The sequence below is a fragment of the Saimiri boliviensis genome, chromosome 7, assembly GCF_048565385.1.
Source record: "Saimiri boliviensis isolate mSaiBol1 chromosome 7, mSaiBol1.pri, whole genome shotgun sequence".
Lineage (NCBI taxonomy): Eukaryota > Metazoa > Chordata > Mammalia > Primates > Cebidae > Saimiri > Saimiri boliviensis.
Window position 1 is genome coordinate 53,020,630 of NC_133455.1, and position 27,684 is coordinate 53,048,313.

Below are 27,684 nucleotides of genomic sequence, written 5' to 3' on the forward strand. Positions count from 1 at the left end.
CTTCCAGACCCAACCCCCTAAAATTCCTACCCATGATTTTTTTTCTCTTCCATGTCTGTGACAGTGACCTTGGCGTGACCTTGGAAGCTACACACTGAAGATGGCAGAGGTTCAGTGAGACAGGATCCTTGAAGATGTAATAAAGCAGAGCCCTACTTGCCAAGCTGGAACCGCTTTATCTCACTGAGCAAGTGAAAAATAGACTTCTCTTTTGTGGAACTCATTACATGTTTGGGCTTATTTGTTATTGTAGCCTAGCCTGACATAATTAATACAAATAAATAAATGACTTCTAAACAGTGTTTTCAGAAGTATAATTAGTGATCCACTTAACAATCTGCGGCTTATAGAAAATGAGTAAAGCTTAGTCTTATATGTCAAACCCTTATTTTGTGTTTTCCATATGCCAGTCACGCTGCAAAGAACTAGAAACAAAGGATGATTAAAACATGTCCTTGCCCTTAAGAAGCTTTTTCAGTGCTGGGGTGAACAAGCATATAAACAAAAATTCAACATGAAATTGTAGGTGCCACTGTAGAAACATGTATTAGGAGGGACCAATATAGAGAAGGTAGAGGAATTTGTAAATAATTACTTAAGTGACTTTTTATTGGAGAGTAGAGAAAAGTGAATTCCAAAAATGTCCTTGTCAAAAGATTATTCATGCTATAGTGTGCTGAGGTACTTGAAATTCTACCATATATTACCTTTAGCTAAAGCTTTAGATCTCTACAGATCCTATAAAACAATATGAAACACCGTTTTGCTCCCTAATGGGTGACATGACATCTATCACAGTGGGAAATTTTAGTTGGCCAGGCGTAGTGGCTCATACCTGTAATCCCAGTGTGTTGGGAGGTCAAGGCAGGAGGATCACTTGAGCCCAGGAGTTCAAGACCAGCCTGGGCAACAAAGCGACTAAAAATAAAAATTAAAGAAAATTAGCTGAGTGTGGTGGTGTGCGCCTGTAATCCCAGTGACTTGGAGGCTGAGGTAGGAGGTAGGGGGACTTTGTGAGCCCAGGAGTTTGAAGCTGCAATGAGCTATGATTGCACCACTGCACTCCAGTCTGGGTGACAGAGCAAGATCCCGTCTCAAGAAAAAAAAAAAAAAAAGAAAAACTTTTGGTTGACATTTTCTTGGAATATGAACGATTTCCCTAAGTCAATGGAAATGGCCAAAAATGGGGAAGATGGTAGGCTGGCCCCATAGCTTGGGTGCTGCTCTCAGTAGAGGGCTAAGTAGGAATCCAGGTAAATGGCCAATTGCCTAAAGACGTGTGAAGTGGAAGGAAACTAACAGAGAACAATTTGTGGACAGTGTCCAAAGACAAGCCTTTACCCAGTTGCTTTGACACTTTAACATTCTCCCTCTGTCAACCACACGTCCTCAGTTTTCTGGGTCAAATTCAATTTTAAACATTCTACTTTCCTGTCCTCACCTGACTTTGAGGCTCTGGGATAAAGTTGCCTCATAGGGATTTGGATGATGGGAACCAGTATTATCCTCTGTTAAAATGTAAATGTGGATACCAAGTCATTTTTGAAATATGGGCAACATGTATTTCTAAATAATGAGGTAGATTTGACCTGCGCAGTTAGAAAGGGGGCATTTAAAGCAATATGCCAGGAAGTGGACTGTTGATTCTGGAGTGTTCATGAAAAACAATGGCAGATAAGCCTTGGAAGGCATTGTTTAGTACTGAGAATCATAATCTTTAGTGGCAGAGATATGTATCTGAATGATTTATACACAGACTTCCTGACAGAGAGGCATTACATTTTTACCAATCATATTCAATGACTACAAAGACTTTGTATCCTGAAGTTCTGTCACTCTGTAGCTACTTCTGCTGGTGCATCCTAATTAACTTGACAGGATATCATGGGGAAAATGGGGTTTTGATGGAGAAAGCTCAGAAGCCAGGATGCTGTTCTATCCAAAGAACACTTTTCTCTTTTTAGTTCTTGGACAATGGTAACCAAGAAGAAATATATGGAGGGAATGGCAATAGCCACGCAATTTGGAGATGCCATTACTCAAGAAAAGTTTTCCTTCTCATTAGGGAGCAGTGGGTAAAACAGTAGCAGGGGAAATAGCCAGCAGACCTCAGTTCTGCACTAATCTGCTCCTAGGGGCACTCTGAGCATGTGCTCCTCCCATCATCAAAATGGATAAATAATATCTGCTTTGTCTACTGCAATATTGACTGTAAATGTCTATTCACCTAGTAGTGAGGATGGCACACGATCTATCTGTGAGCTAAGGCAAGCCCAACACTGGTCCGAGGAGAACCAAAAAGGAGTACATAAAAGGCATGGGATAGACTAAGGCAAGTCACACAGAATGTAGTGAGAAGAGTTATTTAAAAGCAGTGTTAGGGGCTGGGTGCAGTGGCTCATGCTGTACTCCCAAAATTTTGGGAGGCTAAGGCAGAAGGATCTCTTGACGCCAGGAGTTTGAGACCAGCCTGTGCAACAAAACAAGACCCTGTCTCTGCCCACAAAAATAAAAAAGAATAAAAATAAATACATACATAAAATGAAAAAAAAATTAGCCCGGCATGGTGATGTGCTCTGGTCATTCCAGCTATTCCAGAGGCTGAAGTGGGAGGATTGCATGAGCCTGGGTGTTAGAGGCTGCGGTGAACTATGATTGCCACTGCACTGCAACCTGGGTGAAAGACTGAGATCCTGTCTCAATGAATGAATGAATGAATGCAGTGTCAGGGAGGTTAGAGGGGGCCAAAGCCGGCCTCTCCATGGCGTCTGTCAATAGCGAATGCAAATGCCACACTTAGAAAAGGAGACAAGACAGAAACAAAAGGCAAAGAATTGTAGTTAGGGAGGCAAAGCAGTAGAAAAAATAGAGAAAGATGTAGAGGGGAAAAAAGAAGCTTGAGGAAGAGAATAAAGGGGAAAAGAGCTAATTTGTCTATTTTATCTTCCATTAGGAAGAGAACAGAAGGAAGAGAGAAGATAAGGAAAGTCAACTTGGGAATCGTGGAGAAAGCAGTGGAAGGATTTTGAAAGACCTTTTTTGTGGATTTACTTCATAATGGATGAGAGCTGCTGCCTGGAGAGGGACTAGTGATAGGACCTTAATTGTTAGTTCAATTGGGAAGAACCCAAGAGACGTATTTGCAGTAATTCAAATCCACAGATATAAAGAATTTGATGTGAACCTCAGATGACAGAGAAAATGGATATATTTTGTGGGCTGTATCGGAAGAAAAAGCAGGAGGCACTGGTGATTTCCCCAAGCAAGTTAAAGCCAAAGGCTGTTAGTTCTCTTCAGGGATTGTAACACAGGAGATAGGTCATATGGCAATTTCACTGAAAAATCCCATTATGATGTAGAGAAGTTTCATTAACAGCAGCAGAGAGATTTGGCGTTAGGACAGGGAAACATAAGTATGGAATAGAAAGCTGTCAAGGTGAACACGGGCATCCTATTTTCCAGCTGCTTTTAATCCAGAACAGAAACAAGTTCTGGCTGTTGCTGGAACAGCCAGAGATGTCCTTTACATGTGTGTTAACAGATCACATGAGAATAAAGTGCTTGGGGAAGAGTCGCAGATAAGGACAAGGTAGCATGAGAAATTTAGCACAAGGTATAGGTTTTTGGATAGAAGGACCCTAAAAAGAGATTGTCATTGGGTATTTTGGGTATGTGTGTGGGTAAACTACCATTGATTGAATGGAGGAAAATGTTATCAATGTTACATATCACTTGTTCTTTTCTCAGAACGGATTTAAAGGTACAGCAGGAATCTAAATAAGCTAGTTATAAAGAGCAAGAGCCAAGATAAAAGTGCCTTGAGAAGATGGTTCTTGCAGAGGAAAGGTAACACAAGTAAACACACACCTGTGTTTGAAGTCCACAGAAGACATAAGAAAGGAGTGGGAGTTAAAAAAAAAAAAAAAAAAAAAGCACCAGAGAACACAAGGAAAGGCATACAAGGAAGGGCATAAAAAGCACAGAAGAAATACAGAGAAAGGCTGGAAAAACAGACAAACATAACAGGTTTTCTGGGGATAAAAGTTCCGGAAAAAAGGACTACCAGACAAGAGGAGACAGTAGATCCTAGAAAGAAAGATCTAGTTGAAAGGGACTTGGGGCCTAAATAAAATCGTACAAGCATGGGAAAGTGCTGCTTGCAGTGTTGGAAGCAGAATGGAATTTACAATTAAGCATAAGCACTTTACAATAACACAAAGTAAGGGAGTTCAGCACATTTGAAGGGATAGGCTTGGGGTTTGTGATACTCATCAATAGGGGAAGCATGTGACCTGTGGTGGGGAATGAATTGTGGGAGAAGGAAAAAGTGAGTTCGATGTGTCAATGTGTCATGAGAAATAAAAAAAGATCAGTTTTGTGAATGTTCCTGGCTCTCCTAATCTTTATAAGCAAGAAAAATTAAGACAGTAGACGTGGGAGGGTCCAAGTTAAACATAACCTAACCTCTTGACAGCCTCTTGGAAAAGGTGGTCCCACTTGAAAAGATTTTTGAGAACACAAGGACAACCTGTGAAGATGATGCCAGAGTAGAAAATAAAGGCTATGGACATAAAAAGAAAAATGATGAAAGTATTATCAAAGAAATATCAAGGGAGATTAAGCTTACACAACAGAAATCTTACTACATCAAAGCAAATTCACATAGGGTGGCAGGAAATAGAAAAAGGAGAGCTGACGCTTGCATGTTCTCAATTGCACCAGTTCTTGTGCTTCCAAGCCTTTGAACACGCTGCTTCATCTGCCTGGTATAACTTCTCTCCCCGTGTTGTCCTACTGGTCTCCTACTTATTTCTCAACTATCATCTCTTCACTGAGCCTTCCCTGACCATTCTCACTAGAGTTTGGCCCTTTTTTCTTTGCACTTTTCTATAACACCTTTCCAAACCCTCAGTATAGCACTTGCAATATTGTGCTGTAAATGTCTGCTCACCTCTCTCCCGCTTTCATTAAACATGTCCCGTGTTTTAACTGGTTTGCCTAACCATGTGCACCATACAGCTAAAGGTGAATATAGAATGAGATTTTTTTTTTTTACTGTGGGAAATGCATAGGACAGAGAAAATAGTCATTGTTAGTTTTTGTACCTTGGTAAGAAAAGTTTGTAGTTAGTTGGTCAAGACTGTGAGGAAAAAATGAAAAGCTATGCTGTATGCAATAGTGACATTAAAAAGTAAAAGCTGCCCAGCACATAGCTGATACTCAGTAACTTTTTTTTTTTTTTAAGAGTTAAGATACATTTGGGTTTCTTATTAAAAGCAAAGGAAAAAATATGAAGCAGGGTTTTGGGTATCAGTCTTTCTGGGAGGATAGAAATGCCACAGACATTATTGGAGAATTAACTAGGCAGGATAAAAATGTAAATGAGACAAAAAGTAGAGAATCACAATTTGAGAGGAATGAATAGGTTTGAAAAATGATATATAAATAACATTGGGAATTTGGCTGGTTTGTTGTTTGTTGTTAGATTTATAAATAATCATATAACTGTCTTTTATAATAAAGAGCTGGTAAGAATAAACAAATCAAAATATAAAAGTGTTAGTAAATTAAACCTGTTCTATAAATGAAAGATGCCAATATTTTTTTCTTGCTAGTTTAATGCCAATAGAATTACGCTTTCTAAAAAGCATTTCCCTGACTTTGCCTCATTATTTTTTAATGACATTGAGTGGCTGAATCTTGCAAAAATGCAAAATAACCTTCTTTAGATTTATATTTAGATTTAGATATGAGTGAACTCCGTAAAAATGCAAAAAAGCCCTCATTACTTGATGACATAGTAGTTGAGGTAGAATATTTGAATTTCTGAATAGGCACACTGTGCTGTGAATTTTTGTGTCTCCTCTGCAGAATTCATACATTGAAATCCTAACTCCCAAGGTGATGGTATTAGGAAGTGGGGCCAATGGGAGGTGATTGGATGATGAGGGCTGAGTCTTCCTGCATGGGATGAGTATCCTTGCAAAGAAGGCCAGAGAGAATGCCTTTGCCCCTCTGATATGTGAGGATATGGTGAAAAGACCATGAACCAGTAAGCAGGACTTCGCCAGACACCGAATTTGCTGGCACCTTCATCTCAGACTTCTCAGCTTCCAGAACTGTGAGAAATAAATTACTGTTGTTTATGAGCCACTCAGTTTATGGCATCTTGTTATAGCAGTCTAAATGGACTAACACAAGATATAAAACCTAATGATAACTATGGCCATGCCAGTTTAGTCACATCTGAGGAAATTATAACCCTTTGTAGATGAGAATTGTATGAGAATTGTAAGGATTCTTTACTTGAAGTCAAGAAGAAAGCACAATTTATCTTTTGTGCTACAAGCATGTTGCGTCTATTGGATAGTTTCATAAGATAACTATGAAAATAATATAATCAGACTGTGGGTAATAGAAACAAAATCTTTTTCATGCACAGTCCATTTAATTCCATTTTGGGGCATATATGAGATGTGTGAAGTAGCAAATATAGAGACATAGATTAGGAATTTGAATTCAAATTTTCATATAACTGGCTAAATAATGTATTTGAAACAATGTGAAGACACTTGCTTGAGTTACCTCCTTCACAAAATAGGTTAAAAAGCACAAATTCAAAGCTGACAAGTGAACACCTCCCACAATATCTACATTAAACTCATACTTTCTTAGTGAAGATATCCCATCTACATATTACTTCTTTTTCAGAGTTTTTGACTTTTATTTCTTCAGTGGTGATCTTCTGTTCTCATTCATTTCTGTTTAAAGGTTATGCAAGTAATTAGTGTATTTCCCATGTAGGCCTTAAATGCATTGCATGTTGTGGTGGAGTTACAGAGAAAGTCAAGATCATCTCTAAGTATATTTGGAATTCAATTTGCCAAGATTTCACAAATTGTTCATTCTGCAGAAACAATTTAGTTTCCATATGGTTTGCCTAGGGGAAAGTTTGCTGGTGTTCATTGTTAAGAAAATCAGAACATCATTAGGGAATTCAATGGTCCTTTGCATGAAAATGTGATGTCACTAAATCACACAGTGCAAAAATATAGTTTATCTGCAAATGAGTATGATGTGAATTTGAATGAAAGTCATCCTTTTAAGACAAAAAAAGCAAATAGGTATATCTTGTATGTTTCATTTTGAAAGCATTCACACTGACAGCTGGAATGACCCTGCTGAGATGCCAAGAATTTTTGCTTATGTAAAGTTCATCACAGATTTTTATGAGAAATGACTAATAGAGGATTTTTTTAACAGCGTATGTTATGCAATTGTAACTTTAGGCATTCTAAACTATGACAGTTTTTCTCCTTATTTGTCATGGCATTCTGGCTTTCAACTTTTGAGCATCACATTTTGATGAAGAAAAATTAATAAGTTTTTAGAAAAATATACACAAGAAAATTGATCCATAAATTCCAGGTCAATTTCAACAGATAACTTTTATAATTTTTTTATGACTTTATTTTTATTTGTAACTTTTACATATATATATATGTGTGTGTGTATATATATATATATATATATATATATATATATATATATATATATAAATTTTTTTTTTGAGACGAAGTTTTGCTTTTGTTGCCCAGGCTGGAGTACAAGGTACAATGGCACAATCTCAGCTCACTGTAAACTTCACCTCCTGATTTCAAGTGATTCTCCTGCCTCAGCCTCCCAAATAGCTGGGATTACAGGCATGTGCCATCACACCCAGCTAATTTTGTATTTTTAGTAGAGATGGGGTTTCACCTTGTTGGTCAGGCTGTTCTCCACCACCTCGTCCTCCCAAAGTGTGGGATTACAGGTGTGAGCCACCGTGCCCAGCCTGACTTTTACCTATAATTTTATTATATGATATCCTATTGGGTGTAAATCAAATTAAACATTTTAATAAAGTTATTTTTTTCCACATGTGGAATCTCATAAAAGCTTGTTTTCTACTAACACTGTACTTTAAAGAAGTTTGTAGATGTCCATGGAAAATCTACTTCATAAAAGTAGTAACTATTGTTTAATAAATTCTGCAAAAGGATAAAAAATGCTGCAAAGGCACAAATTATTTTCATTGATTTAAAATGCAGATTAATTCTTGGCAAAATGAAAGAAGAAAATAACTCAGAAGACATAAATTTAAAAAATCAAACAAATTTTAGATGTCCCAAAAATGTTTAAACTAGGAGAATATAAAACATATAAGGGAAATCATTTTGAATTTAAAGCTAAAAAGAGTATGTGCACAATTGTGCTATTGAAAAAAGCCTTTAGGCAGTTGAAGTCCTGGAATATTTGAGACCATTTGGCTGAAGGAGATGAATCATAGATATATATGACTACTTTTGCAAGCTATTAAGGAGAAAAAGAAGAATCTTGTAGGTTTATGTTGTGGGAAAAATTTAAAGAAAATGTGTAAAATTGTAGCAGGTGACTTCTAAATTTATCCAGGGTGAAATTCAAGGTAGGGAAATGAGCCAGTGATGTCACTTACAAGTGAGATTGGTAGAATTAGGTGGGAAAGCTTTCTGAAAGAATCTGTTGCTGTTTTAAATTAAGAACACTTTTCTGGCAGGGTGCGGTGGCTCATGCCTGTAATCTCAGCACTTTAGGAGGCTGAGGTGGGAGGATCACGAGGTCAGGAGTTCAAGACCAACCTGGCCAATTTGGTGAAACCCCATCTCTACTAAAAATACAAAAATTAGCCAGGTATGGTGGTGAGTGCCTGTAATCCCTGCTATTCAGGAGGCTAAGGCAAAAGAATTGCTTGAACCCAGGAGGTGGAAGCTTCAGTGAGTTGAGATCACACCATTGCACTCCAGCCTGGGTAACAGAATGAGACTCCATCTCAAAAAAAAAAAAAAAAAAAAAAAAAAAAGAATACTTCTCAATTGCATGTAAGGGTAAAACTGAAAAGGCTAAAGAGTTAAGCTGGGGCAATTTTTCCTGGGGTCATTGAGAAATATTTCCTAAGTTTACTAATAGGGAACTGCAAGAAATAAAAATGTACTGGAGGTTAAGTCTGTATGCCTGAAAGATGTTAGCGTCTCAAGAATTTTAGAGACAGCAAGGGCCATAGGTAAGACTAGAGTTAGACTCCTAGGTTCAAAAATTCTGGCTTATCACTTATTAGCTATGTGATCTGGTAATATTCTTAAACTTTATGGACTATCGTGTCCTCATCAGGAAAATCTGAATGATAATAGTACCTAAGCGAAAGGACTGTTGTATGGATTTAATGGATTAATACACATGAAGTGCATACAATAGCACCTCACATATACCAAGTGCTCAATAAATGTTATTCAATGTCGTAACAGACTATCACTTATGGAACAACTTCTATGTGCTAGGTATTTAATGTAATTTATTTCATATCTTCACAGCACTGAAATATAGTTATCTCCATTTTGTGAATGAACAAATTGAGGGTCAGCCCTGTGAAGTAATTTTCCTAAGGTTATTAGAACTCAGAAAACAGGTCTGTTAAGCACAGATGTCATGCTCTTTCTTCTATGTAGTGAAAGTTTCCGAAATATTAATTTTCTTTTTATACTGAATCATTATTTAGGAGTACTCAACATTATGCCAGTGAAATATTGTTAGCACAAGGTGCTGATCTGGAAAAAAAATCACACGGCAGAATTTCCCTGGTGTAAGTGATTGCAGCCAGATTCTTCATCTCTAATATTATGCATCATCTGTTAAGCAATTTGTAATTGCTTTCATGTCTTCCTGAATGCACAGGAAACAGCAGGCTACAATTCCTGAATGACCATCTCAAGGTCTTCCATGGAAATCTGTAGACTGTTGAGGGGAAAGTGCTTCTCAGAGGAGCAGAAGCATGTCCAAACACAAGCTCCCGATTTTCCTTTGTGTTCCTGAGGTTGCCTGAGTTAAATAGATCGACTAAGAGTAGATGTATTGCAGTGCCTGACTCAGGAGAGGTAATAAAATGTATTCCTCTCTCCTTATAGGGACTTAATGAGGTCAAATAAGATAAAATAGGTGGAAAGGTAAGCTCTCTGCAAAAAAGAGGATACATAAATGCAAGAAAGAGATAATTTTAAGGCATGAATTAGAACAAGATAAAAGCAAGCCACCCTCTCTAAACAAGTGATAAGTACTCTATTCTCTGTTTTCATATGGCTGAAGGTCAATGGATACAGTGTAGAGATGGCTGTGTGACTGAAGCACCTGTTAGGTTACACAGAGCAGGGGTTTGGAGCTGAAGCCTGAAATCAGACAGACACAGCTTGGAAACTCTGGCTTGCCACTTACTAGATAGGTGACCTTGTGCAGATTGTTTCATTTCTCTAAGCTTCAATTTCCTTTGCATAAAATGGAGATAATAATTGTACTGATCTCATCTGTTGTGAGGATTAAATGAGATGAGATATATAAAGTGCTCAGAACAGTGCCTAGAATGTGGAAAGTCTGCATGCATGCTAGTTATTTCATTATTATTCCAGTACAGTAGCATTCCCATCCATAGATAATTAAGAATAATTTTTAAATGTGTTATCCAACTTTGTGTGTTTCCTGCTCAGCCAGTGCCTGGCACATAACAGACACTTATATTTTCAGTATATTCATTAATGGAAAGATAATGTCATGTGTTTATATAGAGACATTCCCTAAGTCAGCCCTCTTACCAGGTTTTTCTTAGACACACAGAGGAGCACATGGAGTGAGGCCTCGTAAGACATCTATGTGGAGAGGTGTATTTTACCACGCTTGGGCCCTTTCCAAGGCTCTCCTTCTGCATGGTGGCTTAGGGCCTCATCACCCAATGGGTCTTTCAGAGTTGAAGTCCACTGAATTCTGTGGTTGGATAACATAGTTTGGATTTTATTTTCCACTTAACCCCTCTGTGGCCATGAGCTTGGACCAGCACAGTAAAGAGCAGATGGGTGTAGCGGTTTATTACACCTGGCTGCTAACTGGGATGTGTTGAAATGGAAATCACAAAGTCCATGAGGAAACTTGAAAATATGCCATCCTCAGCTGCAAAGATAAAGGCCGTGCTTGCTATTCTTCAGAATATTTTTTCCTTTGGAATTCTTTTAAAAGAAGAAAATATGGCTTTAGGATTTCTTTGTGAGTGATTTTTAGAAAGTGTTAGGTTGGTAAAGAGACAGAGGAATCAGAAAAATTAAGCAATGTTTCTTGACTGTGGGTGTGGTACCACTTAGGAGAAAATTAAACACTGCATATAAAATATTAAAAACAAGTTGTGGTAGGGTTAAAAAAGGATGTTAATATCAAGTATAGAAATGAACTCTGTTTTAATCAACATGTCCAAAACAGAATGTACTGTTTTCCCTTAAAATTAGTGCATCTTTCTGTAATTTCATTTATTGCTCTGCTTATTTCTCAGTCAACCAAACAAATCGAAAATCTTTTCAATAGCCCTCTCTTCCCCACACCTCTCTATCTGATTGATAACAAAATTCTGTAAATTCTCGTTTTGAAAATACTTTTTCAAATTCAAGTTCATATTCTATCTTTACAGCTATATAGTTTCATAGACTCCTAAATGTAGGCAAGAGCCAAAAAATTCGCTTTCTCTCACACAGAGCTGATATAACCACTGACAGCCTTATTATCCTCACTGGCTGCCATATGTGAGACTAAAATGTCAACTCCCACCTTCAAGGCCCTAAAATATTACCCTTATTTATTTTTCTGGCTTACCACTCACACCATCCACCTCTCACATGTACAGTACTAGAACCTAATCAGATCTGGACATCTTGTTTTTTAAATGCTCCAATGCTTGCCCTGCTTCTTCTTCTTAGAAGCCCTTATTCTCAACCTGTTGAATTCCTAGTTATCCTTTATAACCTATTTCAAATTCACATTTTGGCCATCTCTCCTGAACGCCTCACTTCCATATAGCATCATCCCTTCCTCGTCACTGTCTAATTCATCTTTACATCACCAGTGCCCAGCAAGAATTGATCTGCAGATGTAAGTTTGTTGAAGTGAATTACCCAATTAATGCAAAATCTTCCAGAATATACCATTTCCTTTGCTGGGGCCTTTTCATTTGAGATAGTTAAATGCAGAAGCTACAGAACACAGTTGTTTACCATAGAAGGCACAGTGGATTGGTTGCTGGAAGGAAATAGGCCATGTATATTTGTGGCTATATGTCACATGGAGCACAGGCTTTGGAGTTAGATTGATCTGAGTTAATACACGATTCTGGGGCTTAACAGTTATATGGCTTTCAGGAAATTCCTTTACTTGTCCTTTGTAAAATGAGGCTAACAATGCTTTCACATCATGTAGGATTGCTGTGGATACTAAACAATATGTACAGCACTGAATATAGTGCTCTTTATTTGATTAAAATAGAGAAATTTAAAAACTGGCGGGTCCAGGTGTAGCACTTCTGAATAGTACTGAACAATCACAAAAACTGTTGTGATACTAGATGTATGAAAGAAATGTAGACGCTCATGACTATGGGATGTTGCCTAAACTAAATTGTCAAGTTTAACATATGAAGAGGTACAGCACCCCTTAAATTATTATCCAGTTCTTGTTTACAGTGATTGCCTTAATAGGAACATCTTTATTTTTCTTATAATTTGATTTCTGACTACGGTAGTTAAAATACTAGCGCTCAAGTGGAAAAGGACTTGTCCATCTATTTTGTAGTAAGTATAAAACTTATGACACCAGCCATTTTGGTTATCTGATCCCTGAGTCATCCTAAGGTATTTTCTTCCTAGGCTCAACCTGTATCTTTTAACAGCTTATAGACAGCATATTTATTTGTTCTATTGGCAGGAGGCATGTTCCTTTGTGTGTGGTTGTGGTGGGGAATCTGAAGAAGTCTCTGAAATCAACACAACCATGAAGATTTTTTAAATGCCACTTTTTGGTCATCAGTTTAAAAGCTATTACCAATCAGCTGCCTCTTGCAGGCAGAGATGAAAAATCTGTGGGTTGAAAGACACTTGAAATCAGTGATTAGAAGGAAGACGGTCTTTCATTTCCAAACATGGAGCCCGGATGTCAAACATCTCTAGTTTCCTCTAAAGACAAAATCAATATATATATATATATATATTAAAAAAGGGCAAAATGAATGGAAAGAAACCCTCCTAAGTCTGCTGTAATAATACCCTGTGCCTCTTTGCCGGCACTCACAAATGCTTGCAGCTGGCTGCTCTGCGCTAATGACCGCATCTCATTCTGCCTTGCCACTTGGCTCCTTCTCAGCTCCTGCCTGATCATATTTCGAAATGTCATTCACGTTTATGCAGGCCAGTGCACAAAACAAAATTAATTTAACTCACAATGGCGCGTTAATATTATTACTTTTGACACCATGGAAAACTTATTAACTATAGCTTGTCACAGGCCTCTCTGAGTGCCTAACTACAACATTGAGAGGAAAAGTAGTATGATCTAAAGGTTTTCTTGATCACTAGATATTATAGAAAGTCAGAGTAGCTGAGTTTTTTCAATAATTATGCATTCACTGTCTTTCTGTGAATGGGCAAGAAAATGTGTTCCATTTTGCTGTACTACCCTTTAAGGAACTAGTTTATGGCACACGCTTTAAGCTTCGCATATTTTTCCCTCTATCAATAAATATGGTCTTTATTTTAAAGAGGTAGTAGGAAATTTAAGTTACACAATTAATGTGTAAATTCATTAGCCCAGGAGCCTAGAGGAAGGAAAAGAGAAAAGGGACCTAATATTCACTGGATGCTTGTTGGTTTTGGGTGTTTTTGCATACGGCCTCTCATCTAATCCTTACAATAACACTGTGATGAGGTTTTATATTCTCTATCTTATGCATAAGAACATTAAAGCACAGGGAGGTAGGCTGACTTCAAGTTTGCACAGCTCATAAATGGCAGAGGCAATCCGAACCCAGGTCTGACTACAGAAACCTTCATATTCTATGAACCTTATCTGTAGCCATGCTAAATCAGTGTAAAAGGAGGAAATCACAGGCCTTTCATGAAATGGGCAATCCTTTCTCTGTTTTCCATAAACTGTAAGTTTCATGGAAATGATTTTATATAAATTTTTGAATTACTCAAAGCAGGCATTTATAATTAGATCTGAATTTGGCATCTAAAAGGCAATAGAAAGCTTAAAATAAGTTCGCTATATATTTTATGTATGAAATTAAGTGTTTAACAGTATTTAATCCTTGTTCAGCATCCAAATGGTTTGTTTTCCCACATCCACCAAAAATAAGTTTATTTGCTTCTTTTCTCTTCAGCCGTAACATAGCTTTTTCCTGCCTAGGAAGGTGTATTAGTCACACTCTTAAACTGATTTAAAAAGTAACACTGTAAATACCAGGAACTCTCATTCTCTGAGCTTCTGGTTGGCAAGCCAGGGCGTTAACTCTCCTTAATCATCAGAAACAGGCCAAAGACCTTGTTAAAATAAGCAGATGGTTTGGCCCCTGCTACAATCCCCATGCTTTTCCTGGGAAGATACTTAAATGGGACTCATATATTACAGCAGAATGTCCTAAGGTTAACAGTTTTTTTTTTTTTTTTTTTTGTTTTTTTTTTTTTTTTTTTTTTTTTTTTTTTGCAATAGAGCAAACTTACCAACTACCAAAGAGTTTTCTGACATGGCCAGAAAAAGGAAACAAAAAATTTGAAGGCTACTTATAATACAGCCCAACTGGCATCCAAAAGGCAAGCTTTAAAAATCCATGCTTCAGGAAAGTATTTTGGATTAATATGATTGTGTTATGGTATCTCAAAGGTATTGGAAATCTTTTAATAAGATATTTTCTGCTGTATTATTCTAGGGTATAAGTCTTTATGTATTTATTTTTGTCCCGTTCTTTGTAGGGTAGGGAATATTCACAAAAAGCTTTTTTTGCCAGTCATGATTATTTCCAGCAACATGACTTTTCTTAGCTGTTTCCAAATGTGTCAGTTTCTAGTGATAAATGCATGATGCTGCACATCTCAGACCCCACAAATGCACCACAGGGGTGCGCTAGGTCTTATTTTTAAAAGCTAATTCATTTTGACCTTTCTATTTTCTCATTTACTAAATGCTTCTCCTGAACAATCTAGTGGATGCTTTTGGAACAAACTAATTTGGAAAAAGATAAAGAATCTTACCAGATGGATCTAAGTTACAATGGCCCACTCAATGTGTGTGCTCTTGCTGGCAGAGGTCTTGAGAGGAGAAAAGGGAATGAAGACAGGGTCATGTGGGTCTACTCACTTTTTCTTAAAACTCATGGCAGAGCACTTAATGTAAGTCTGTTCTTCAACCATAATATAATGGACTGAGTTCTGAAAGAGTGGTCATTTGTTACATCAAATGTAACAAATGACCTCTGTGTGTGCATTTGTATTTGTGTGTATTGAAAATGGGAACAAAAATACCATAATCTTAGCCTCCTAAGATAACTATTCTCATTTCAGATTTCCAAATTATTTTTATACATATGCAAATGTTTTTTAAAAACCGCTACAAAAGCATATATATAATTTATAGATAATTTTATATTTTGCTTTTTCTATTTAACAAACTAAAGCATTTTTCCATATAAGTATGTCTAGTGGCTATCTAATATTCCATATAGTATAAGTAGCCATTTTATTATTGTTGAAAATTGAGCCTGTTTTAATACGTAAAATTATGTTAGAGCAAGTCGGCATCCATGAATACGAGTATGTATAGTATTTCAGATATGACAGCTAGAGGCTTAGTTTGTTACTGTTTCTATTTGCCATAATTCTTTATAATGTAAAATTTCACATTGCTGGACTGAATTTTTTGGTGTCAAGTAAACTTCATTGAAATAAAAGATTTTTAAAATTTTGTTCCTTTTTTTTTACAAGGTACCTGGTAGGAAAGTCAACTTATGACTATTGTTCGTATTACATTTATCTAACTTTCCATTGAGAGTTTGTGCTGTGGATACTTGCCCAAGAATGTCAGCCAGGGCTGATATATGGAAACCCACTCTGGCAAATCAGATCCCCAAATCTGTCATTGTAGTCCACAGCAACAGGAATTAGTTTCCTCTATTTTTCAGTGTCAAAAGTGGATTACTTTGGAAGACACTAAAAACCCAAGTGCTGTTATCATTGTTTGTCAAAGTAATTGTAGAGAGTATGCCCTACTGTGATGGGACTTACAAAAATGCAGGGAGAGATTAGAAGTGAACAAAAAAGAGAAAATGCATGTAAGGCTTGATTTAGATTGATGCTACTGTTCTTTCCCCCATGGCTTTGCTTTCAAATACCTTCTTTGATGAATTACAGGCTTGTGAGATCCCACGGGAGATCACCTTGTCTATTCCCTTACCTGAAGCAAGACTACAAATCCATGCCCCAATTCTTATTTTTAAAAATCCTCCAAAGAAGTTGGTTCTTTCAGATATCCATTTCAACATTTAATACTTTCAGTAGGGTCTTAATTGGGTTTACCTTTTCTTCCCACACTTGAATGCCTTTCTTTTTGTTTGGATTTTAGTGTCTTTAGAAAGTCATTCCCAGTTGCCTCAAGTGGAGGTTTTTCCCTTAATTAATAAATACTCATCACTGCATTCTCTCATTCTGAAAAAGAGATTCTGGTTCTATTTTAAGAGCCCCAACCAGATTAGAAACTACCATATATGCCACATAATTGAGGGAATGCCCAATGCCCTGAGGTTTAAGGAAGAGAGAATTTGGTTCAGAAATACAGGGCTAGGTTCCAATGGCTTCTATAGCACATGAAAGTGTCCTGCAGATGTGAGACAATGCTAATAATATTCACTGATACACCCATAAGAAAAAAGAGAATGTGAATCTTACTTAAACTTATCACTTGTATGATGATCTACATTTGGCGGACAAATATGGACTAATAAAAATAGAAATATATGGAACATGAACGTAAATCCAAACAGATGCAGACATTTAAGTGATAAATCTGAGTTTTTTAAAAGGAAGGATAAGGCACAGAAGATGATGCCAGCAGCAGTTTCCATTTGAGGATAGATGAGTCCTCAATTTTCACAGTCTTATAATATATTTGAATAAGTTATGTCTTAAACTCTTTGGGAGATTTTAGCTTACTATTTACAAAATTTTTGTTTAGGCATGCTAGAACTTACATTTAGGAAGAACCATTTTTGTTCTCAGTTCTGAAGTCAAGTGCATGTGATTTCAACTGGAAAGGGGCATGCTGAATGACCCATTTTCCTAGAGAACATCGACCAGGTTGTTTACTGACAATGGGAGGAGTGGTGGGAAATGGTGGGTCACCCCATTTTGGCCTGAGAGGAACAATCAACTGCACCCCCCTGTTATGTTCCCAGCCTCTGCCTTCTCTCGTTTCGTCCAGGCACTCTAAGGGCTGGGCAAGCGGCTGTGCTCCACTTGGAGGAGATCACATGATACCTGAAGCATTACCTTCCTGTAGAAATTACACATGATGAACTGGTTTCTGCTCCCAGTTATTTAAGTTCTAGCTCAGGGCACTGAATTCATTATGTGCTGAACATGAGGATCTGAAAGACGGTTTGGTTCTTGTGCTGTGTACTCAGTTTTTCCATGAATGTACCTTCTGATAACGTCTACAACACATTTTGGTAAATACTAGTCTCAGACTCAAACCCAGTGCACTGAAGAGCAGCACTGGCCTAAACTAGCCTTGTTAAAATTCAGCTATGTCCCATCCCTTTTCTATCTCCAGGTTCAGTTCAGTGGTCTATGGAGGAGCAGTCACTGGGATAAACTATTTTATTTCCTCTACCATACCAAAAGAGGAAGAATTAGAATTCAAACTGCCTGTACGCTAATGTAAATAGGCACCTTTTAAAGTTATCCCTGATCACTTTTTCAGGAAAACCTTCAACCAATTTTTTAAAAGAGGAAAGACCACCATAGTCACATGATACATTTTTTTTCATAAGTTCATTACCAGGTTCCCTCATACTTTTCTTGAACATTTCCTGAACTCCCAAATCCTAGAAATTTAACATGAAGCCCCTGCTTTAACAGAATTTAAAAGTAGAGAAAATAGCAATTAACATAGACTTTGGAATAAAGCAAACTTTTGATTTAAATTTCTGCCATTACTTGCTTAGTTATATGATTCCAGATAAGTTTCTTAGCCTCTGTGAGTCTCGGTTTCCTCATTTGCAAATTTGGCTTAATAATATCTGTTAACATATTTTGTGAGATTTCACTGAACTAATTAGTTATTTCAGATTTAAATTGAATTGTTCATTGTTTTTCTTCTCAAGGGGACTGACCAGCAATTAGAATCACAAAATTGGAAAGTTCTGAAAAAGGAACACAAGCCAGCAGGTAGAAGGGGTTGGGTTTGGGAATTTGCAGTGGTGGTGAGAATCAGTCTTCAGAAATTAACCAAGAAAGGTGCTGCTGATGCAGGACACCAGGGCTAGCACCAGCTGACATGAAGTTTTGAGAGTCATAACTGAAACTGACAACAACCATTCCTCATCTAATATAGACTAGTTATGCTGCAAGATTCAGATCTAACCCAAAATATATTGACAAATTTAGCTCAGTTGTATGTAAAATTGGTCAAAAGAATTCCTGTAATGATGACATAGAAACCTCCAGGAATTTTATTCTTTAAAATATTAAAGATTAGGATTTCAAAAAAGGATAATTTGGGGACCAAATGACAAGTATTTAGTAATTATCTAGTTTTGTAAAATGTAGCATGTGCTTTTTCTCTCCCTACTTTTCTTTCTTTCTTTCAAGAGGGGTAGGGTTTTGGGATGAAAATTCAGGAGAATAGTCAGTGCCATAGTTCACATTGCAGGACATTTTAGGGAACCATATGTTTTTGGTGGCTTTCTTAATCTTTAAAAATTTTAAAATTTTGGGCAAATCTTCACAGCTCAGTATCTTACCCCAGCCCGATGGTACTAATAAAAAGCTTATATTGCATTATGAAACACAGGGGCTTAGAAAACTAAGCATCCAGAACATTTACTTTGCAAAGACATTTCTCATATATTTGAGTACTCCTAATTAAGTGCTATTTGGAGAACATTAAAATATACACTTCACTGATCTTTAGTATTTTAGGTATAATTACAAGGATGGATATTATACTCCATGCTCCTCATCCTATCTAGTAAAAAAAAAGGTGATGAAAGAGATGGAAGTGATTATTGCCCTTTTTCAGGAACTTGCAATATCGTGGAATGGAATAAACCAAAGGATGGGGAATAGAGGGATTTGAAAACAGAAGTATTTGAATTTTATATGGGATTTTTCATGCATATATGTATCATGGAAAGAGTGGCCCAGAAATCTTGGGAGGAGCTAAGAGACTTGGAAAAGGTGCTGAATGGATGCTGGCTATTGTAGCCCTCCCTTGGTACCATGTGGTGGTGTGGTGCTGGCAGAATTGTTGGTGGTTTGGAGTAAGGAAACGCACAACCACAGGGCATGTGCAGAGTGTATATGTCGCAGACCAAAACATCCTCCCTAGCATAGGTCCTGTGACGTCTTTCTAACTTAGAGGAAATTTAACATGATGGATAAGAACCTTGCAGTCAGACAAAATTCTGAATCTCAGCCCTCCTGTTATTAGCTACTTTGGCCACAGGGAATTCCAGCTTCTCTGAGTTTCACCTTCTTTGTCTATACATTGGGGATAATAAGGGTGCCTACCCCACAGTGTTGTAAGTTAATGAGTTACATATAGCACAAAGCTTCGCTTAAACAGATACTTAATAGATGTGAGCTTAAACATGGGTAAAATTTGCAAAATACATGATATTCCAGATAACAGAGAGCACTGTTTACCAAAAAGAAACAAAAATGGCATCTTTTAAACCAAAATCAGGCAATCCTACTGCGACACATAGGTTCCATTGCCTTATGTTATCTTCAAACATGGCTACATGGCCCCAGCACAAACACATCAGTATACACAGCTTGGAAAGTCAATGACCTTGAAAAGAAGCAAGCATCTCTCCTCAGATTCTAAGTTAAACATTAATGTTGATTTTATCTCAGGCAAGCATTTCAAAGGCTGCTTTCTATATTCACTGTTTATGACTTAGACTATCCAAAAATATATTCTAAAATAAAAACATAAAATTCCACACTGTCTACCTATTTTAATATTCTAATCTCACCCTGTTTTTGTTTTTTGACACAGAGATACAATTAAGAGCAGACTATTTCTGACACTATGTTAGTTTCTGAAAGACATTTTTTCCTCCTCTCTTTAAAACACTAGCAGAATGTGAAAATTCAGGAAAGCACCTTCTTGGAATATTGATTTATTCATGTAGAATCACAGCTTAAAGGGAAAAGCAGTTGGTTAACTTGTGGCAAATCATAACCTCTTGACCACATTCCAGAGTATATTTGCAGCTTTGAGAATGAGAAAAGTTGACTAGAGATAGTTTCAAATTTTCCTTTTGTATGTGGAGCCTTTCACTTCACTCATAAATGTTCCTGTCTGTATTCTAGTGTCATCCAGGGTCCAGAAATTTGTTCTTGCATATAAACTAGTTATAGTCCACACGAAAAGAGAAATATTGGTGTAGAAGGCTTTCAGAGGGGATGCTGGAAACAGGAGAGTGAAAATTACCTGGTGACCATTGAACAGGCCCCCGAGAAAAAAAGTCCTTAACTGAGGAATTTAGAAGGGAGCAAGGACCATCTGGTGACTATCAAGCTGGTCAACCAGAGGCAAAACTCCTTATCTGGGAAAATTAGAAGTAATTAGACTTCCCTAATATCTACAGTTGGCCTCTGGTTCCAGGCCTTTTTCAACCTTTCTAAGTAATTAAAATTTCTATACAGAGATGTATAGAAACATCAGATGTATAGAAAGTTTGATTTAGGAGAATGGTCAGTGCCACAGTTCACATTGCAGTACATTTAGGGAATCTTACATCTTGGTAGCTTTCTTATTCTTTAAAAACTTTTAAATTTTGATCAATTCTTCATAGCTCAGTATCTTACCTCTGGAATGCCATGTCAAAACTCATTTTGCAACTTTTGCTGACATTAACACAACCAAATATCTACAAATGTAATCATTTATCATGACCTATGGGGCTAATACGGTCCAAATTACCCTTACGGTCCCGCCTTAAGGTCCATGAATAACCCTCACGAAAAATTCACGGCAGCGTGCTCCATCCTCTCACCGAGGTGCACCGCTGCCCTCCTCTGCAGTGTTCTTTCTTTCTAATAAACAACCTATGCTGCTGTCAGTAAGTTCTTTTTACCAGCACATGAGCTGACTGCTTCCTGATGCCAGGGCACTGACAACTTGCCCAGCAGTCACCTCTGACAACATTGGCCTGTAAGCGTTTTAAAGTTGTAAGTAGATAAGCTTGGCGTGAGGTGGCTTTGTGTGTCCCAGGTTTGCCCACTGTGCAATGTTCTGCTGTTTTCCAAGCCAGAAGTCTGCCAGCTCCTGAAGCCCAGGAGCAAGGCACCCCAGTGAGTACTCTGCCATCTCTGGTTCACAATCTCACTGTGGCCTGTCCCGGGGGAAAATAATTGCATATAATTAATGATTTGAGAGATGTTTAAAGTAGAGCAAAAAGTAAGAAGAGTGGAGATAAACCTGGCAGGGTGACAGCCAGTGCCAGAAGTTGTTTTGCATAAAGTAGGCTGACAGGGAATTCTTTTATCAGCTTTCCGGAAAAAAAGCTTAAGGGTCATTCCACTTTGCCTTCTGGCACTTGAAATCTGGGAAGAATGGAAGGGAGTGGTGATAAAGATGCTGAGATGTTCACCAGCCCTGCAGCGAGGGTGAAAATACTCCTCAACTTTTTAAATGGTTCTGGAAACAATGGATTGTTTTCCCCTTGGAAAATAGTGAAAGTGAGTGGCTACTTGATGGATCTGATTGCTTATTTTAGGAATTCATTTGGCAATGGACAGACCTGTGCTAGACAAATAACTTTTAAATTTCAAACATGTAAGTACATAATTTATTTTACATTTTTCAATAGCATTTAATATATGAAGAAATAAGGCTCAGAGTTGATATGATTTAGACCCTGAGTTCTATGCTCATTTGATCTACACCATACTTTTTCCTAAGAGCTAATTACTGTGATGTGAAAAAGTGCTAAGACACTTTCCTCACTTACAAAAAGCTTATTCTACCTATTGAGACAGCGGAAACAGGTAAACAAGGCATCTTTTTATGTAACAGCATTGTGTTGCTACGCACCGACACTTAAAAATAATCGTGTGTATAATGAAGTGCCAGCTGGATAGGGCAGGATAGGCAACATAATACCCAGCTCAAGGATCAAGGCAGTGCTGAACATCATCAAGAAGTCTAGTGCTAATGAAAAGAAAACATGATTGAAGCCCATACCGCAGGTATCACAGTACATTCCTATATAGACTATTACCTGGGGTCCTGGTCATCTTAGCTTTAAGAAGTGTGATACATACACCTACCTATGAACCAGGAGTTCAGGAGAAATAAAAGCATATGTCCATAGAAAGCTGTACATGTACAACAGCTTTATTTCTAACAATCTCAAACTGGAAGCAACCCAAAGGTCCACCAATAGGAAAATGGAAAAATTTTGATATATTCACATAATAGAATACCACTTAGCAATAAAAAGGAGCACAATACTACTGTATGAAGAATCTCAAAAACATCATCTTGAGCTGAAGAAGCCAGACACAAAATAATATGATTCCATGGCATATAGCTCAAAACAGGCAAACTAATCTATGGTGAGAAAAATCAGAACAGAGGTTAACTCTAGGGGCTTGGGCTAAGATACATTGGAAGGAGTTATAAGGAACTTTTTTGGGGGCAAGAAATGTTCTGTAGTTTGACAGCAGTGGTGTAACACCATGCATAGAGTTGTTACACTGTGTATAGAGTTGTCAAGACTCATCGAACTGTATGCTTAACATCTGTGCATTTTACTGCATGCCAATTTTATCTCAATTTAAAAAGTCATGATGTTGCTAGAAAAAAGGTCCAGAAAAGAGCAACCTGGGGAATCTCTGAGACGCTACAGTATGAAAACAAGCTGCAAAAAGATTGGTTCTCATGTTTAAAACTTTGTTTTCCTGTAAAACTTAATTTTACAGGACAATTAAGCATAAAACTTATCCTAAAGGAGAGTAGACAGAAGAAAATGGCTGTGGAGTCAGAAAAACTGGCATTTACATCCTGAGTTCTCATTGGCTAGCCTATGTCCTAGGCCTGGGTTCCTCATTTCTGAAAAGGGAACCTTAGTACTGACCTTACATCAGTAGAAATGGTAATAAGGAGTGTGATTTTGGAGACAAGTGTTCTGGTTTACTAGACTAGAGTATTTTCAATAAATATCCCAAAACTTTTGAAACAGTCCCAGGAAGGCAGTCCCAGCATACCTGAGTGCTGTTTCACATGGGACCCCAGCCAGCCTGGAGCATCACACTTTGATGTTTAGGATCTTTGTCCTGGAAACTGTTTTTTAATAAACAGATTTAGGACCGGGTGTAGTGATTCACACTTTACGAGGCTGAGGTGGGAGGACTGCTTGAGGCCAGGAGTTTGAGGACAAACTGAGTAACAGAGCAAGATCCTGTCTCTACAAACTATAAAAATATATATATTAGCTAGGCATAGTGGTGCCAGCCTGCAGTGCCAGCTACTTGGGAGGCCAAGGTGGGAAGATTCCTTGGATTTGGGAGTTTGAGGCTGCAGTGAGCTACAATTGTGCCATTGTACTCCAGCCTGGGTGACAAAGAGAGATGCTGTCTCAAAAAAATTTTTTTAACGTAAATCAAGTTTAATTTAAAAACAATAAGAAAAATAAAAAATAAGAAACAGGTTATTGAGAAAAATGGTATTTATTCATATTCAATAAAATTCACTCATTTAAAGTGTACGGTTTGGTGAATTTTGGTATATTAACTGGGTTATATAACCATAATTGCTATCTAAATCTAGAAGATATTCATCACTCCAAAAAAAAATCCCATACCCATTACCTGTCATTCCCCATTCCCTATCCTACCCCTACCCTTAGGCATGAATCTACTTTCCACCTGTGGATTTGCCTATTTTTGTTCATCAGTATTATAGTATGGATCAGCACTTCATTTCTTTTTGTGGCTTAGTAATTTTCTATTGTATGGACCACATTTTGTTTATCCATTCATCACCTGATGAACATTTTGGTTGTTTCTACTTTTTTTGACTGTTATAAAAAATGCTACTATTGTTCTTGTAAATTTTTTTTGCTGTGTGTACATGAGTTTCCATTTTTCTTGGGTAGAACTTAGTAGAATTGTTTAGTAGAATTGGCAACTTATTCTGAGGAACTGTCAAACTGGTTTCCAAAGTGGCTACAACATTTTACATTCCCAGTAGCAAAGTATAAGAATTCCAATTTCTTCACATCTTCACCAACACTTGTTATTGTCTGTCTTATATTAGCAGAACCTGAAACTTTGTGTTTCTTTGTGTGGTGTCAGAGCTTAGGAGTTAATTGGTACACAGTCACTGAGGTCACACCAGGGTAGCACTACCTTCCACTCACACGTGCTGAGCCTTACACTGGGTTTGTTCTTTGTGAAATCTTTGTGAACCCCACAGACTCTTGCACATGGGATCTAGGTTCAGATATCTACTCTTTTATTAAAACCATGTTTGACAATGCCTTCTGAACACTTAGGCTGTCCCAGTGTCCTCAAAAAAGGAAGGATATAAGTCTAGTCATCGGAGCAATGCTTTTCAGCTGGAAATAAGTGCTCTGACCAACGTTTTCAATAACAAAAACCACTAATACTTTTTGAGAGCTTATCTGCTGCCAAGTATTGTTCTATGTGCTTTACATGAATTATCTCATTTAGAGTGTGCCACAACTCAGGAAGGTGACTAATGTTATCTCATTTTATGAAAGGATTAAGCAACATGTCCAAGGACACATCAGTAGTAAGTGGGGTCATAGTGATCCACATAGGCTGAGCTTTAATCTACCCTGCAGTTCTGTCTCACCATTAATTCATAATTGACTAAGCTTAGTGGACCTCTCTCTCTTTTTTTTTTAAACTTTATTTCAACATAATTATGCTTAAAGAAATACACATATATTGGTTTATAGAATGCAATTTAAGCTTAACTTATCCTACACAATTTGGACGAAAAACTTGGTACATGGTTTAAGGTTTAAAAAATAGATTTGTAATCTGGTTTCTTTTCATCTATTACAAATGTATAAAAGATCATCCCTCAAATGCTGCTAAAGAAGGCAGCAAGAACCTTGAGAAATTTACCTTTGGTTTGCCTCAGAAAAATAACATGTATTACACTGCATAAGTTTATAAAATTTGCAACAAAACACTCTTGTAATGCTTAAATAGAATTAGAATTAGAAATTTCAATAACTAATGGGTATGGAAGAGACTGTGAGGGAACCTATATACACATGCGAAACTGTAAAAGCTATCTGATTTAGTTAGCATTGTATGTTGATTGTAAACCTACACAAGCCAAGATTCATATAATTTCCTCAATCTGAATTAACACTATCTGTTCATTTCATCCACTGAGGTCAACCAGGAAACTGGGATCACTAGCTGTTAAGTTTTTCTGACTTATGCAAAAAAGAAAATTAAGTTTCTTCCTCAGCTTTTCAGTCCAGAAGTGACAGTATACTACAAGCAAGGTATTCCTTCCGTTGTCAGCATTCATAGGGTGATATGCAATGAGGTCTACTTGAGTTTTAATTTGTATCAGCACTCATATATAAAATAGTCTCCAAAGTTAATTACACATGACTTTAGAAGTGGCTCTAAAAAATAAAATGGCCCTTCTTAGAAGACTAGAGCAAAACATCCAGCCATTATTATAGGCCTTATCAAAAAACAAATGCAGCCCCTTGTGAATTACACAATAAACAAAAAAGTTGCCACAAAATAAGAAGCAGCTCTGAAGAAAAGAGGAAAAAAATAGTAACTTTAAAAATCTTGAAAACCGGCCGGGCGTGGTGGCTCAAGCCTGTAATCCCAGCACTTTGGGAGGCCGAGGCGGGTGGATCACGAGGTCGAGAGATCGAGACCAACCTGGTCAACATGGTGAAACCCCGTCTCTACTAAAAATACAAAAAATTAGCTGGGCATGGTGGTGCGTGCCTATAATCCCAGCTACTCAGGAGGCTGAGGCAGGAGAATTGCCTGAACCCAGGAGGCAGAGGTTGCGGTGAGCCGAGATCGCGCCATTGCACTCCAGCCTGGGTAACAAGAGCGAAACTCCGTCTCAAAAAAAAAAAAAAAAAAAAATCTTGAAAACCAATGTCAATATAGGTTCAAAAGATAGTTAAGAGATTTGTTTTCATAAGACTACCTAAGAGTAAGGCTTATAATGTATTCTAATATTTCAAGTTTATCACTAGTTACTAAACATCAATTTACAAATAACACATTCATTTTTTGTTCTTTCATCAAAAGGGAAAATTCTAACTTAAATTTTATATAGTGTGGGGGAGTGGGACTAGAAAACAAAAAGATGCAAACAGTTCCATGTAAATACCACGTTTTACAAATGGAAGAACTTCCAACTGGACCAGAAATTCATACTGCTAATAATATTTTCCATTGAATGATTTTTAATAAATACAACTACATGGCATTAAGGTTTAGAACCTAATACAGGCCTGACAATCAAGTCCTTATTTTCTGGCAGAAGGCTTCAAGTCCAATCAATTTCCAGTAACAATGTTTTTTAACCAACTGATTTAATAATAAAGGTTTTTTATTTCCTTCATGTTTTTATTCTTAGCATTCCAGTCTTAAAGACTAGATTAGAATTTAGTTCAATTCCCCAGAAGGCAAATGGTTTTTCTTTTGCAGTATGAAGGAATCCACAAGAAACCGCCTCCCCAAACTAATTCCTGATAGCCAATCTGTGCTTAAGGTAAATCTTTCTCTATGCAATGTGGACAGTCACTTAGATAAAATGTACCCATGAACATTAAAACTGGTTGTTAGAAAGAATGAACTACCTTTATAATTTAAGTTTTAAAGCATAAATATTTGCAGCTTCATCTTCTGTTGACAGTGATTGTTGGAGCCTAGAATTCAACATTTACAACTTCCATTTGTTCACCACAAAACACACACCATTATCACACAACTTACTCCTCATGTCTTAAGAGAAGAATCTTCTGCTTTTTAAAAATCTTTCATCTCCCAGTCAATTCTATGTTCAAACAAGCTTCACTCTTAGATTTTTAACAAGTTTTCCACCCACAGATTATTAATGTTTTTCCTAATCATTCGTGTTGTACTGCCAAAATCTGAAACCTGCCTCAAAGGGATCATCAGATTTAAAAAAATGAAACAAAGTGGTTATTTCTAAATAGAAAATGGGAAGTCAGAATTCAGGATTCCCTACTGGAATCGTATTTTGCTTTACTGCAGTGAATAACTGCTATCAGTAAGACAAATCCTACACTGGATTCTTTCATACTCTTTGGCAACGGGACAAAGACAAAAATGTTTTGGAGTGCATGCCCTTTTTCATACAAAATGCCCCCACGGGAACACCAGGATAGCTGCAATTCATTTGAGTCCTCAACTGTAGAAAGAGGCTATCATAGAGACAACTAGGACGCCCACTAGTTTGTGGAGATCCCTGAGAAAGTATGACTTTAAAAAATCTGGCCTGAACGTGTTTCACTAGGCTTTTTCACTGCATAGGAAA

The 27,684-nt window shown here is 37.3% G+C and overlaps 1 protein-coding gene across 5 annotated transcripts in view; it reads right to left on the minus strand.

The window, feature by feature from the left end:
• SYT1 (synaptotagmin 1) overlaps nucleotides 1–27,684 on the minus strand; it is a 566,577-nt gene that overhangs the window by 115,596 nt on the left and 423,297 nt on the right. The window lies entirely within an intron of this gene.